Consider the following 16,925-nt stretch of genomic DNA (forward strand, 5'->3'; position numbering starts at 1 on the left):
GGCGTCGGGCTTCATCAGCGCAACCCGACTCTGCCACGCTCCCCGAGTGACCGTGCCTTCACCAGCCCAGAAGCTCTTTGAACCCCTTCCTTTTGCATTTTTATGGAGACTATTTTACATAGACAAGAATGTGCACAGTGGTAAACAATCCGCTTGCCCATGCAGGAGACTCAAGAGACAAGGGTTTGATCCCTGGGTCGGGAAGCTCTCCTGGTGTAGGAAATGGCAATCCACTCCAGTACTCTTGCCTGGAAAATTCCATGGACAGAGGAACCTGGCAGGCTACAGTCCACGGGGTCACAAGGAGTTGGACAGGACTGAGCGTGCACACACACACACACACACACACACACACACACACACACACACAAGAATGGTTAAATCATTGGTCATTGGTATTTGAACTCAACTTCCAGCCTCCCTCCCCTCTCCATAGGTCAGGGAGTAGGTTCCAACCTCCTCCTCACATGGTTGGCTCCACTGGCAGCTACCAGCTACACTTAAGGTCTTTCCAAGTCACCTCATTAACATAACAAATTATACCTGTATCACTCTCATCAATTAGGAAATCCCAGGGGTTTGAGGAGGTCTGCCAGAAATGGTGACAAAGACCAAATGTGCATTTCTTATTATAAGTCATAATACCACAAGATGTACAATTATGTGATTCATCAAAATTGCTTTCAATGTATAGTTTTTATGACAACAATCAAAATGAGTATTTATGCTACAGTCCATTTGTTTGCTACCTTTTCACACAACTTGAGGGTGCAAAGAAAGTTAAATTATTAGAAACTATATGCAAAACTCACAATATACCGAACATTCCAGGCATGTTATGAAATATCTCTGTCTATTATTGATCTGAGACTATTTTATTAAGAAAGTTTGTAATCATGTGTTAGAAAAGACACTCACTGGCGGAGGAGACCAAGTCAAACCTTAACACTTTCTGTGGCCCTGGGTAAGTCATTTAAGTGTTAACCATCCTCTGGAGGTTTTGTAGTACCTGTCCAGTCTAATTTGCTGAGGTGTTCTGGGGATCAAATGAAATTCATGTGAAAAGATATTGAAAAGCCAAAAGCATTACACAAGTCATAGACAATAGTCACTAACAGGATATACTCAGTGGAGTGATAAAATTTTCAGAGAAAAGTTGCAAACTAAATCTAAACTGTATCAGAAGCTCAGGAAAGTATTCCCCTGTTCCTGAATGAATAAACTTTTGGCTTATGGGTGATAATAAATAGAGGAAAGCTAACATCTCTTGGGGCTCACTGCTAATAAAACAATTGCAGTCATGAAAAGAAGAGCCAGAGGCAAAGCCCTCAGGGCCAGAGGCATCGCTGTGCTGCTCTGGGAACCCACACAGCCCACAGCGGCACAGGATTTTGGCAGAGGATAAGGAGATGGTTTTGTGTGTAGATTCCTGCTGGATCTGTGACATTTCTGTTCATTACTCACCCACTTGGTGAGTTTGATTACTGCTGTGGCCAGAGAGTCTCTGGAAAAGAAAAAGGAAATGGACGGACCAAAGAGCTTTGATGTCTTAGAGTATAATAAATGACAGCAGAAAAGAGACCTTCGTCTGAGGGATGGGGAAATATGAGGCTAGCACCTGCCCTGACAAGCTCTTCTGCTGCTTGAAAAATTTCACATTGGTATTTTCAGAAAGGCTGAGAATTCTTTTACTGGAGAAATAAAACATTTTCACACTAGCTCACTCAAATAACAGAAAATTAAGGGGGGGTGGTACAAATTAGTTATATATAAATAATAGCCATTAATAAACAGTATCTCAAACCTTCATGTCTATTTTCATTTAATCATTACAATAATTCAGATAGATATTATAATCATCATTTTAAGGCCGAGAGTTTGAATGCCTAGGCTAGGTTACACAGCTAATAAGTTGTAGACTATAATTAAGACCTAGATGATTCTAATTCTAGACATCATATTCTTTGCTCACATTCTTGATTTCCAAACACCAGTCCTTGGACCAGTGTTTCTTAATGTCACTGGTGGCTGAATATCTTGAAGGGAAATTCATAACTAAATGTTTGATAATTCTTGGAGACAGAATTAAAAGTTGAGTAGTCTGTGTCTGTTCTTCCATACTATATTGTAAATTCATGAAATTGAAACATCTCTACCCAATAATGAATATATAAGTAAATGAATAAACAAATTTTAAATGCTTGTGAATTTGTATCTCTGAAAAACATTAGATCTGGGGCCAAATTATTTTTTCATATCCAAGTGTTTCAGTTATTTATTCACTTAAATGTATTAAAACAATAAATATATGAACAGAACAGGAAGAAAGCTTAGCAGTAAACTTCACTTAAAAATCATTGGTATTTCGCGTGTACCCCAATGTTCATCGCAGCGCTGTTTATAATAGCCAGGACATGGAAGCAACCTAGATGTCCATCAGCAGATGAATGGATAAGGAAGCTGTGGTACATATACACAATGGAATATTACTCAGCCATTAAAAAGAATACATTTGAATCAGTTCTATTGAGATGGATGAAACTGGAGCCCATTATACAGAGTGAAGTAAGCCAGAAAGAAAAACACCAATACAGTATACTAATGCATATATATGGAATTTGAAAGATGGTAACGATAACCCTATATGTGAGACAGAATAAGAGACACAGATGCATAGAACAGTCTTATGGACTCTGAGGGAGAAGGTGAGGGTGGGACGTTCTGGGAGAATAGCATTGAAACATGTATATTATCATACGTGAAACAGAACACCATTCCAGGTTCGATGCATGAGACAAATGCTCAGGGCTGGGGTAATGGGATGACCCAGAGGGATGGGATGGGGAGGGAGGTGGGAGGGGGCTCCAGGAAGGGGAACGTATGTAAACCCATGGCTGATTCATGTCAACGTATGGCAAAAACCACTACAATATTGTAAAGTAATTAGCCCCCAACTAAAATAAATTAATTTATTAAAAAAAATCATTGGTATTTAAAGCATTTGCTATTAAAGACACCTTTCAACACCTGCGAAGACTGGAGCCCGGCTGCCCCACGCAGGCGCCCTTTGAGGAAGCCAGTGTTCCCTGTCCTTTTTGTTTGGGCACACTCGGCATTTCCCAGGGTTCTTTCCATGAATTCCTCTTTGTCTGCTTTCACTGGGGCCTTCATCCAATTTGTGACTGAAAATATTAAAGTGGTTGCTTGGAAATGCTGAAGTTGGAAATTTACAAGTTTTCAAAAGGTTACATTGAAGTATAGGGGTAGCATATGGTGATCTGATATGTTTTGTCCCCTAGCCAACGAGAGGGGTAGCCTTCTGTGATCTCTTTAATTATTTCGTGGCACTCTAAGATGCCAAGCTGAATTTAGAAACCAGCAAGGCAGCAAGGCTAAGAAAAAACAGAATGTTCTGTTTGTTTCCCATATTTTTGACCGAAGAATTTGTTGTTCATTTAAGAAATTAATTGGAAATCTAAAAGCAGAAGGCAAACTTTATCTAAAGGACAGAGTTAAAGACTCATTATTTTGACTGAAATAGAAAGGAAGTAAGAATGTTTGTTAACATGGAAAGAAAAAAGACAGCACTGAAATGAAGATATTTCCTAAGGAAGAGTTATTGTCCTAAAAGTAAATTTTAACATATAAAAACCTACTTAATAACCACATGGTATTAGTCACTCAGTCATGTCTGACTCTTTGCGACCCCATGGACTGTAGCCCACCAGGTTCCTCCGTCCAGGGGATCCTCCAGGCAAGAATACTGGAGTGGGTTGCCATTTCCTTCTCCAGAGGATCTTCTTGACCCAGGGATCAAACCCGGGTCTCCCGCATTGCAGGCAGATTCTTAACCATCTGGGCCATGAGGGAAGCCCAGTAACCGTATACTGGAAGAGAATTAAATTGTTTCCTAACAGCTCAAGAGGATTGTGGAGATTAAGAGACAGGATTAAGGAGACAAATATAAATGGTAAATCGGGAAATGATTAAAGAATTGAAACCCTGGTAATGCATAGTTGTTAACTTGGTTATGATATCAACTAGGTCTTGGGGAAAACATCATGAGAAATTTGGATAGATGAACTAAATAATTCACTTATTTTCCTATGCTAAAAAAAAGTTTACTCAGAGCCAAGTGTTCCAGGAACCGTGTTAGGATACAAGGATGAAAATGAGAGAAAAAGATGAACTTTGCCTTCATAGAGCCTACAGTATTTGAGACACAGACATATAAGCTAATGTGGAACCCCTTATGAAAAGTATGATGATGTAATGACAAAATTATGGGGCTTTGTGAATACAGAGGAGCACTTAATATTATAGCTGTGCAAAATTAGGAAGATTTCATGGTGGGCTAATTATGGTAGCAATTCCAGAATATCCATGGTTTAACACAGTAAGACTTTTTTTCTCTTTCACTCAAGCATTTCTACATGTTTGATATCTTCGATGGAGCACCTTCCACTGATGTTTTGAAGATTCTTATCCCATGCCTTTGGTGTCTCCTAGAACCGAGTCCATGGATGATTCTGTGTGGCAGACAGGCAGCTGAGGACAAAAAGAACTGAAGGTGTTTTTGGGGGAGGAATGAGACCTAGGTGGGGCATGTTTAGGGACCACATGTATCCTCAAGGGAAGCTGCAAACTAGTAGTGAAAATAAGCTTGCTGACTGACCAGCCTTCTTTATGACACAGCTGATTAGAGGGGATTTCCTGTCAACTGAGTTTTAAAGATGGGAACCTGGGATCCAGGTGAAGAAGACTGGGCAGGAACGTTCTAGAAAGAAGAGGTACCATGATAAGACACAGATTTCAAAACTTACGGAAAAATTTAAAGACCAGCGTCGATGGGCTGTACATTGCAGGTCATGACCGGTGAGCGATGAGGCTCGACTCCTGCTGCTTTTCCCTCAGCTGCGCTTTTCCGTGTATCGTGTTGCCTGCTTGACATTTCCTCTGATGACTCGAGGGCGTATCAGACTCAGCCAGTTGTGTAAAACCACTTCCAGGGTCTTCTACTCGACTTCCTGGCATTTGCTGCGGTTTCCCTTCAAACCTAGTTCTTCTTCATCCTATCACACAAATTTTAAAAAAAGGAAATAATCCTTGACATCTCCTCTCTCTAATTCCAGAAAGAAAACTAATCTCTCACTAGATCTTACATGCTAAACTCAAACTTTTTTGTGAACATGCTCATTTCTCTCCATTTCCACGCTACGATTCTACTCCAAACTAACCATCACCTTCTGCCCTCTCTGCCACGACAGGCCCCTCACTCCACTCCTGGCATCCATTTTTGCTTCTCTTTAGTCTGTTACACCTAGCGATCCATTGGAAACCACGCCCATCACACCATAATAGTCCGCATTTACTAGGTCCTCACATAGTACTAGGCATTTTTGTCCATATATTTGCATTGACTGTCTCATTTAGTCCTCATATACTGATTTACGGTAGAGCTTATTCCTGTTTCGTTTCATAAATAGGCTTGGGATGTTTAGGTTGCTGATTCAATTTCACACAGATGTTAGGCAGAGTAACTTTTAAAAATATAATGGTTTGCTTCCTAAGGCCGTTTTCTAAATCATTATTCTAAAATTTCTCAGTGTAGACATTTAAAATGTTTGCTTATTGATGGATGAATGAGAGAAAGGGGAAGATTGGCAAGTGTTGCGTGTGATGAAGGGTCGTGTTAACACATCTTGTTTTGTCCGTGTGGTGGAAACGTGGAAATTTTTTGAAAAGCGATGATATAGATCTGTAGATTTGAAAGATGTCTTCATTGTACATGAAGGATGGGCTGGAAAAGGAAGTTCAAAGCAAGGAGTAATTTTATTAGAGCTCGAAAGAAATTGGCAAGGGGAATATGGAAAAAATTATATCACAGAAGGATTGAGGATCTTTCAAGTTCTTGAGGGCACACTCCTTCTTTGCCTACTTTGGAGTCTCCTTTCCTTCCCCAATTTACCACCTGGTCCAAATGCAACATTAATTGCATCTTTCGAAAACAAATATCTACTGACTTTATCCTGGTGAAATGAGATGTTCTATAGAGTGCCCAATAAAGTCCTTCCAGAAAATAAAATTTGTTTCTTCACCTTCCTAGCATTTCATTCTAAAATGACTTGGATAAGGCAGAGAAATGGATGTAAAATTACCCATTTTGAGTTTAGCAGAATAAACAGTCACAAAAGTATTGAAAGATAAGGACAAAGTGTCCACGCTTGGAAGACTTTCCTTTGTGACTTTCGAAGGTAAAGTCAGTAAACGTGTTTTAATTTTGCTGAAGTTTTCCTTATTCTGCTTAGTTCTATGATTCCAAATGAACTCTAAAATTTGGTTAAATATAATCTTATGTTCAAATGGGACTAGAATCCTTGTCTGTCTGTTTGTATGCCTCTTCCCTACCCCTGTCTCTCTCTGTATGAATACTTAAAATGTATCTCTTAAACAGAACCCATCTAGGAGCATTTATTCTGATATATGATATGACTCAAAGTATCAGAGTTAAATAACATGTGATGAAATACATTGGGCTAAATTTCTAGTTTCTACTTTAAATGCCATAAATCTATTCAAGTAAATAGAGTTTGAGATGAGATAGGAAGCCTAATATGTAACAAGCATATTCTAGGAATACATCAGAAAATGCTCAAGGTAGGGGGTCTGCAAAATGTTATGCAATTGTGCTGAGTGTGTAGGACCTTCATTTTCTGAAAATATAGAGTCCCACTGTGCATTATTTAACTTTCAAAACAATGGATGGCAGGGACTAGAGTTGTAGAGTGATTTTTTTCATAATAAAGAATCTGGGGAGTGACACAAAGGAAGAGAATGGAAAATAGGGAAGGAAATTTATTCTATGTTCCTCTCTCTGTAAATGCATGTTTTTGGTGTAGAGAGAACAGTAGGTGAATGATCTACAATCATCCTCTTAGCATTAGTCTTATCAGAGATAAAATGAAAAAGCTTGCATGCCCTGTTACTATTCTTTCTCTGTATTTTTTGTTGGTTTTGATACTTTTATTTTTCTCTCTAGCTTTAGACAATTTATCTACTAATAATATCAATAAATTCCCATAATCTAAAATATTTTCCTAATGATCCCAGCATGAATGTGATTAAAAATAAACACAAATAGCATGAAAGAATCATCATAATTTCCTATGTGGGAAAAGTAAGGGAAGATAAATCAATGTTTGGACTTTTGTCGTTGAATAATAATCAGAATCAGTCTGGAAGGTGGAAGGAGGAAATGAGAGAAGTGGAGGAAGGGGATCAAAAGGTACAAACTTGCATTTAAAAAAATAAATGGTGGAGATGTAACGGACAGCACGGTGACTACAGTCAAGAATATTTTATATCAGAAAGTTGTCAAGAAAATAGATCTTAAAAGTTGTCATCACAAGACAGCGTATTTTGTAACTATGTATGATGATAGGTGTTAACTAGACTTATTATGGCGATCATTGCACAACATACACAAATATCGAATCACTATGCTGTACATTTGAAACTAATATAATGCTATGCATCAGTATATCTCAATACAAATAACAAAGCATTATGATCCACAGAGAAAAGTCAACTGGAACGATCAAGAACTTTAAATTATTATTAATAAAGTGTAACTTTGAAAAAGATTTCAGATTTCCTATAGAAAAGATTCTATTGGAAAGCATGCTTTATTTCCTGAAAAAGTATCAATCACATGCTCTTCTAAGAAACATATATGGTGGAAAGAACTGATTAGAGTATGTGGTAAGACTAAAATTAGTTTGGTTATTTTGACTGTTAATAGCCCCATCGTTCACACGCGTTAAACATTGCTTTACGTTGTGGGGGAAGAGGAAGTCAGCGGAGATGCGGGGGTCGGCTGTCTTCCCCGCAGCCCTCGCTCTCAGATGGAGCCGCTGAGGTCGCTTCCAGCCCCGGGCACGCGGCCCAGAGGCGCCGGCGCGCTGGGCCCCGGGCGTCTCCGAGCGCTCTGCACACGCGGGCTCCACCGGGAAGACCGCGTTCCCGCCGCCGCACGGCGGTGGGCCCTGGGTGGGCCGCGGCGGGAGAGAGGAAACGCGCCTGCAGGTCCTCGGATCTCCCGGGTTGCTCCCAGCCTCCAGCTGGCGCCGTGCCCACCGCGAGGTCAGCGCGGACAGGAGACGACTGACGCCGTGAGCAGCACATGCAGGACTGTGTATGGAGATAGTTTCAGAAAGAATCGCAGCTTCGGACATAGTGTTTGATTTAGCGCCGTTTGACAAATATTCATTAAATGCTCTTTCAAGAGTATATAGTCGTAATCATTGTCAGCATTTTCCGGCTCCTGTGTAATCTCACGGGGTGGACGGTACCCTCTCGGATTATCTGAGATGCTCCCTCCAGGGCAGACTCGAGCCTCTTTTTGCTTTGTCTGGGCCACGGCCACCATCACTCCCAGTAAGGACACAGCTCGGGGCCAACGGAGCCACAGATCTTCAGCCTTCTTTCCTGAGCTGTGTTATCAGAGCCCTGCCCTGTGGCCCCGCAGAGTTCCCTAACGACTTTAGAAATCCCCGCTGACCCCATTATCAACATTTCAAGGAAAATATCTGATGCTTCAGGATCAGGCAATTAAACAAAGGGAAAAGATTAAATCATGGAGCTAGACACTAGGTAACCACTTATACTGGACATTGTGACTTTGAGCTATGAACATCAAATGAGCTTTTCACAGTATTTGAAAAAAGACTTGGAAGTATCCAGGAAAACAGTGACACGAGGGAAATCCTTAAGAATACGCCTGTTTTCCGATTAGCTTAGAGAATATGTCTTCCTTATTACCAAGAAAAAAATATATATATACTTCTAACAAATCTGGCAGACAGGACAGACACAAACACACACGCTAAATGTGTCTTCTTTTTTACTGAATTTAAGTGAGAAGTTCCTAAATATAAGAAAAGTAAATTATTCCTACATGTAATCAGCCATCTCAACCTAGCAGAGTTTATCCCAGGAAAATTCAAATGTAACTCATTTGTCTAAAATATAAAGGATGTGTACACAGATACAGACACATATACGTATCACATTAAGAGATAAAAATGCATATTATAATGTATCATTTAAGAAGATAACACAAACTTTCATTCATTTATTATGATTTCAAGATAAAAACTCTTGGAAAATAGCAATAGGATATTTAAATAATAGGTATTTAGCAAAAAATCTATATTTTACTTAATAGTGAGTCAGAAGCACATGGAGTCTGGAAACAAGCTACTTGATTATTATCCTTTAATATTTTTAAAATAAAATCAAAGGAAGACAGGACATAAATTTGAAAGAAGAAAAGATTGAGTTATTGTATGGAAGTAATTGCAGGTGTGAGATTTTATAAATAGATAATATAAGGAAATAAATCGAATGATTCCTAAAATTACTAGACAATTTCTATGAATTAAAAATATAAATAACAAATACATATAAAGAAAAAAATGAAACAGCTTATACGTATGAAACCATGTTAAACCTCATTAAAACCTACAAAAAATAATAAGCACTCCATTTCTTATTTGACTGATAATAGAGTAGAATAAATATAAATAAGAAAGCTATAGGAATAGATATTTGATTTTATGTTGACAAAGCAAGGACAGTGTGAACATATGATCTGTGCAAAAATTGTCACTATCCAGTCATCACATCCTTGATGGTTTGGGAATAACTTACATTTAATTCCCTTCAAAAGTCTGTTCTAAGAACAGACAACTCAACCGTGTCGGATTGAAAGCTCTGTCTTTGTTGGATAGGCTAGACTTGCACAATGGCTAAATCAGAAGAGCCCTGGCTTAAATATTTATATCCAAAAGGCAAGAATGGTTAATACATAATTTCAATCTTCACAGACAAGTAAGAAATTCTTCTATGTTAAAATGCATTTATTCAACAAATATATATTACATCCTTCCGCTGTACCAAGCCCTGGAGATTCGTGATGAGTTAGAAACAGTTCCTGCCTCAGGGAGCCCATGGCATTTCTGCATAGAAAGAAATCTAATAAACTGAGTTTAAAATTGAAGACTTCAAGCTTTTCTTATGAATCTGAATAAACCCTTATTCACATACAGATATTACTCTTTCTGATGGGATTTAGATATAATCTATAGATGGTGAATTTAATGCAAGGATATTAAGTATAAGACTGCTGTTTAAGGCATTGTACACCGCAAAAGTTGTTGGCATCTGTTCTTGAAAAGGGTAATTTGTATATAAAATTGAATTAGACTAAGAGAGACACAAATACCTTAAATACAGATATTTAGGCTGTATATATATTCATTAATAACTGTTTTGATTTGAAATGAATCTATCTTATTTCTGAATATCACTATTACTCTATAGGAGTATTAGGTGGTAAAGTGACATGATGGCATGTGGGTAAAATGCAACTTTTGAATTTCTGGCAGGAGACTAAAGGTTGCAATTAATGGGGTAATTGTCATACAAAAGGTTACATTCTACCTTTTGTTTCTAATGCTGGAAGTTACTTTTTTCAGACACATAGCTATACTTCAGATATCTAACTTTATAATGATACTTGTTGTACACTGATAAAAAAGTGAACAAAATCTATCCAAAAACTTTATAGGCCGGTGTATACGATCATTCAAAATTAATGCATGTATATGTCTAGTTGCATATATCTAAGATGCAGTTTTGGAAGTGATATAAGAAATTAGATTAAATATTTGATTTCAAACATCTTCGTGGTAAATTTTTCCTGAATTTCAAGTTAATTGCTTTTTATGAAGGTCTACAGAATGTGGAAGAACTTAATCCATGAGCTTGATGGATATGAAATATTGAAAATATTTATGAGGGGATATGTACTGAAAACCTCTGTTATTAACCAGATACATTTTACCAGTGGGCTCCTCTAGTGATTTGTAGAATAACTCTTCCTCATCCATTCAACATAGGTAATACCCTTAAATATAGTTTATTTATATTTGGGGGTAAATATTTGATTTTTTCTATTTAATAATCAATTTTTAGGGTGGTGAATAAGTACTTTTTCAACCAAATATTATATACAAAGTATTTTGTTTCATTTCTCTATTTCTTTCTCTAATCAACCCACTGGTCAATATTAGCCAGACTTTATGTGACGATGATGTGATGTGATATGAAGTACAAAGCACCAGCCGTGAAATCGTCTTTGTTTCAGTCTAACCCACAAAAAAATTGCACTTGAATCTGTCTAAGCCTTTCCTTCTGAGTTCTCATCAGCAGAATATATGAAGCCTAAAGTCAAGATGAGTCTGCTCTGTCTGAAAGAATTGGGAGATAGAACAATCAAATGCACTCAGTAGGCTTTGTTTAGGTCCTGATTTGGATATTCCAACTGTCTAAAGACTTCTTTGATAATAGGGAGGATTTGAAAGTAGACTGGACATTAAATAATAGTAAGAAGCCTTTTTTAATTTTAGGTGTGAAAATGTCATATGGTTATGAATAAAGGATCTGCATTTATTTCTATTTAGGTATTATTGGAAACATTTAGAGAAGAAATGGCAAAAGAAATGTCTAGAATTTTTTAAAAATACATCAGCAGACAAGTATAAAAGAGAAACAGGAGAATAGATGAAACCATTACAGAAAAATTCCAATTAGTGTTGATGCTTGATATTGATTCTGTCATATTTATGGTATGTTTGAAGCACTTTATATTAAAATTTAAAGAAAATGAAGTTAAAATAAAGCTCTTCAGCAGTGTTAGAATTGAATAATCAACCATTAATATATCTGTTAATACTATGCAATCATGTAAATATCATTGGTGATAAATATACTAAATATTTACTGTTTGAGCCGGGGTTTCCCTGGTGGCTCAGACAGTAAAGAATCTGCCTGCAATGCAGGAGACCAGGTTTGATCCCTGGGCCAGGAAGATCCCCTGGAGAAGATCTTCACTCCAGTGTTCTTGCCTGGAGAATTCCGTGGACAGAGGAGCCTGGCAGAACACAGTCCATGGGGTCTCGGAGTCGGGAGTCGTACATGACGGAGTGGCTAGGACATGCCAAATTAAAAGAATATGAGAGAGTACAAAAGGCAAACAGGTTCGGATGTGATTGGTTGCTTTTATCTTTGTGTACCCCGTGACCTTGGGTAAGTTTCTTAGCCTCTGAGGATTTCTATTTTTTCTTACTTAAAATAAATACAATATTTTCTGCATGACTAAAATAGGACAATCTTTGGAAAATGACTAATAGAATAAAATATACTAAACTCTATAAACTTTTCCCTTAGTAATTGTTTCTCATAGTTGTTGATGATTATAATGATGGCAATATCATTATTGTTATCATTCTCATTTTAGAAATCTCATTTGATCTTGCTTTAAAAATCTAGGTCAGATGAATTCAATAACTCTATGGCATTGATGTCTCCAGAAAAGAAATAATTTCACACGCCTTTCCATAAGAAAGATCCCAAAGAGTCCTGTGTTAAGCATATATTTAATGAGTACCTACTACATATAGACAGAGTCCCTACTCTAAGAGTCAGGAATAAAGCACTAAACAAGATCAGCAGTGCCTCTGTGCTGAAATGATTGCTATTCTTGTTAAAATACTGCACTAGGCTTGAAAACATAAATTCAATATTTTGAAGTACTGAAATACATGAAATTCAATAAATTTCAATTAAAGTACACTACTGTTAGTTACAGATTTCTCAAGAGACAGGTCAGATGGTCTGGTATTCCCATCTCTTTCAGAATTTTCCACAGTTTATTGTGATCCACACAGTCAAAGGCTTTGGCATAGTCAGTAAAGCAGAAATAGATGTTTTTCTGGAACTCTCTTGCTTTTTCGATGCTCCAGCGCATATTGGCAATTTGATCTCTGGTTCCTCTGCCTTTTCTAAAACCAGCTTGAACATCTGGAAGTTCACGGTTCACGTATTGCTGAAGCCTGGCTTGGAGAATTTTGAGCATTACTTTACTAGCATGTGAGATGAGTGCAATTGTGCGGTAGTTTGAGCATTCTTTGGCATTGCCTTTCTTTGGGATTGGAACGAAAACTGACCTTTTCCAGTCGTGTGGCCACTGCTGAGTTTTCCAAATTTGCTGGCCAGGAAGCAACAGTTAGAACTGGACATGGAGCAACAGACTGGTTTCAAATAAGAAAAGGAGTACATCAAGGCTGAATATTGTCACCCTGCTTATTTAACTTATATGCAGAGTACATCATGAGAAATGCTGGGCTGGAAGAAACACAAGCTGGAATCAAGATAGCCGGGAGAAATATCAATAACCTCAGATACGTGGATGACACCATCCTTATGGCAGAAAGTGAAGAAGAACTAAAGAGCCTCTTGATGAAGGTGAAAGAGGAGAGTGAAAAAGTTGGCTTAAAGCTCAACGTTCAGAAAACTAAGATCATGGCATCTGGCCCCATCACTTCATGGGAAATAGATGGGGAAACATTGGAAACACTGTCAGACTTTATTTTTTGGGCTCCAGAATCACTGCTGATGGTGACTGCAGCCATGAAATTAAAAGACGCTTACTCCTTGGAAGGAAGGTTATGGCCAACCTAGATAGCATATTTAAAAGCAGAGACATTACTTTGCCAACAAAAGTCTGTCTAGTCAAGGCTATGGTTTTTCCAGTGGTCATGTATGGATGTGAGAGTTGGACAGTGAAGAAAGCTGAGCACCGAAGAATTGATGCTTTTGAACTGTGGTGTTGGAGAAGACTCTTGAGAGTCCCTTGGACTGCAAGGAGATCCAATCAATCCATCCTAAAAGAGATCAATCCTGGGTGTTCATTGGAAGGTCTGATGTTGAAGCTGAAACTCCAATACTTTGGCCACCTCATGCGAAGTGTTGACTCATTGGAAAAGACCCTAATGCTGGGTAGGATTGGGGGCGGGAGGAGAAGGGGACGACGGAAGATGAGATGGTTGGATGGCATCATCGACTCGATGGACATGGGTGTGGGTGGCCTCCAGGAGTTGGTGATGGACAGAAAGGCCTGGCGTGCTGCAATTCATGGGGTCGCAAAGAGTCGGACATGACTGAGCAACTGAACTGAACTGAACTGAACTGTTAGTTATAATCTTGGCAGAAGCATTGGGTAGAAAAATTTGAATATGATCAGATTCATACTAAAATCAGTACTCACAACTAAAATGAGAGATTTGCTATATTTTTCTAAACCATAACTAACAAAACACAGATTTTGGTTTATTTCTTTTACAGTTTCTTATTACGTGTTCTATTATTCATCTTCTGCATGCAACATAAATAAATACAGCAAAATATTTACAAATTATGACAAATTTTAGTTAATTAGTGAAAGTGCACCACTTTATTTTCATTATTTACCTTCTAATATTACTTCTAATTTCCAGACAAATATTTCTTTATGTTTGAAGATACGTGTAATTTTAAGTCTGTGTGTCATTTTCAAATTTCTGCAACAATATTGTTCAGTTTCTTTAGCCCAGTTTATGAGACTGCATTTTTGGAGTAACAGGGCAAGCAATTATTTAAAAGTCTTACATGTGGTAAGTGTATTACATTTTACATTTAATCTACTATAGAATGTGACTCTTTTTCTTCCTTTAAGTTATATCTTCCTAACCTAACCCACCTCAATTTTAAGAAAACTGTGAGATTTTGTTTTTAAAAAGTTATGTAATTAAAAAAAATTATAAAGCAGAAAGAAAAATATTAGAAAAATCCTGTCATACTATATTTATTTTCAACTTGCATTATGATCTTGAGTATAATGGAATGTTATTCAACATGATTCACTGGAATATTATTAGCCTTATTAATGTGTCTCTTATATTAACTTTTACTCCTAAAAATACAATTGTTCTTTAGGTCTTTATCATTGCAGGGAACTATTTATTTTTAAATTTTAAGTAGGTGTCATGATGATCTTGGTGACATTACAAATCAAGGATTTTCTGTTTTTGATGACTTCCAGAAGTATTCCCCACAGATATTAGTAACAGCTTTAGCTATCTGATCAGGTAACCTTATTTTATCCACCATAAGCAATTTGGATCCAACTTTTCTCTTATGATTAAGTGATATTTGCATTATTGAACTTGTCTCGAGGTTAAATTTTTTAAAACAAGAGCTATAAGATCTCTGCTTCTGTCTGCAGGTTTATATATGTCTATATATGTATGTTACTCCTGGGGGCTTTCAAGGGTCTCCTTCTGTTAACTCTTCTGACACCAGAACTGTTAAAAGATAAACTGGGGCATATCAAAAATTTAAAGAGTTCAGTTGAGCAAAAATGTATTGAGTGGACCAGTACCAAACCAGAGGAGGTTAGGAATATTCTGCTTTAGTGGGCTTCAAAGAAGGAAGAGATTATTATAAAATATATGGAATATTTGTCTTTCTCCATCTGACATTCAATTTGTATGATAATCTCTATGGGAGGGATAAATTAGGAGTATAGGATCAGGAGATTCACACTATTCTATATAATAGAGAAACAAAAATGATTTACTGCATAACACAGGGAACTATATTCAATATGTTGTACTGATAATAACCTGTAATGGAAGAGAATCTGAAAAATAATATATATATATGTTATATGTATATGTATAACTGAATCACTTTATACCTGACACTGACACAGTATTATAAATAAGCTATACTCCAGTAAAATTATAAAAAAATTGATGGAATTGTTAATTCACAAAGCATTCATTTGATAACAGGGCCAGCATTAAGTCTGAAGCTGAGGATTTAAAGGTGAATAAGGGAGTGTTTCCAAACTTGCTGGCATATTGAGTGCAGCATTTCACAGCGTCATCTTCAGGATTTGAAATAGCTCAACTGGAATTCCATCACCTCCACTAGCTTTGTTCGTAGTGATGCTTCCTAAGGCCCACTTGACTTCACATTCCAGGATGTCTGGCTCTAGGTGAGTGATCACACCATCGTGATTATCTGGGTCATGATGATCTCTTTTGTACAGTTCTTCTGTGTATTCTTGCCACCTATTGTTAATATCTTCTGCTTCTGTTAGGTCCATACCATTTCTGTCCTTTATCGAGCCAATCTTTGCATGAAATGTTCCCTTGGTAGCTCTAATTTGCTGGAAAAGATCTCTAGTCTTTCCCGTTCTATTGCTTTCCTCTATTTCTTAGCATTGATTGCTGAGTAAGGCTTTCTTATCTCTCCTTGCTATTCTTTGGAACTCTGCATTCAAATGGTTATTTCTTTCCTTTCCTCCTTTGCTTTTCGCTTCCCGTCTTTTCACAGCTATTTGTAAGGCCTCCTCAGACAGCCATGTTGCTTTTTTGCATTTATTTTTCTTGGAGATGGTCTTGATTCCTGTCTCCTGTACAATGTCACGAACCTCCATCCATAGTTCACCAGGTATTCTGTCTATCAGATCTAGTCCTTTAAATCTATTTCTCACTTCCACTCTATAGTCATAAGGGATTTGATTTAGGTCATACCTGAATGGTCTAGTGGTTTTCTCCACTTTCTTCAATTTCAGCCTGAATTTGGCAATAAGGAGTTCATGATCTGATCCACAGTCAGCTCCTGGTCTTGTTTTTGCTGACTGCATAGAGCTTCTCCATATTTGGTTGCAAAGAATATAATCAATCTGATTTTGGTGTTGACCATCTGGTGATGTCCATGTGTAGAGTCTTCTCTTGTGTTGTTGGAAGAGGGTGTTTGCTACGACCAGTGCGTTCTCTTGGCAGAACTCTATTAGCGTTTGCCCTGCTTCATTCTGTACTCCAAGGCCAAATTTGTCTGTTACTCCAGGTGTTTCTTGACTTCATACTTTTACATTCCGGTCCCCTATAATGAAAAGGACATCTTTTTTTGGTGTTAGCTCTAGAAGGCCTTGTCGGTCTTCATAGAACCGTTCAACTTCAGCTTCTTCGGTG

At 37.6% G+C, this 16,925-nt stretch overlaps 1 long non-coding RNA gene across 1 annotated transcript in view; it reads right to left on the bottom strand.

The window, feature by feature from the left end:
* Nucleotides 1–16,925, bottom strand: part of LOC145511494 (uncharacterized) — an 88,437-nt gene that overhangs the window by 26,767 nt on the left and 44,745 nt on the right. Inside the window, exon 2 of the long non-coding RNA XR_014057897.1 lies at nucleotides 4,824–5,072. This is a non-coding gene — a long non-coding RNA (uncharacterized LOC145511494). The remainder of the gene's footprint in view (nucleotides 1–4,823; nucleotides 5,073–16,925) is intronic.

The sequence above is a fragment of the Giraffa tippelskirchi genome, chromosome 6 (assembly GCF_054371585.1).
Source record: "Giraffa tippelskirchi isolate mGirTip1 chromosome 6, T2T-mGirTip1v1.2.pri, whole genome shotgun sequence".
Taxonomy (NCBI): Eukaryota; Metazoa; Chordata; class Mammalia; order Artiodactyla; family Giraffidae; genus Giraffa; species Giraffa tippelskirchi.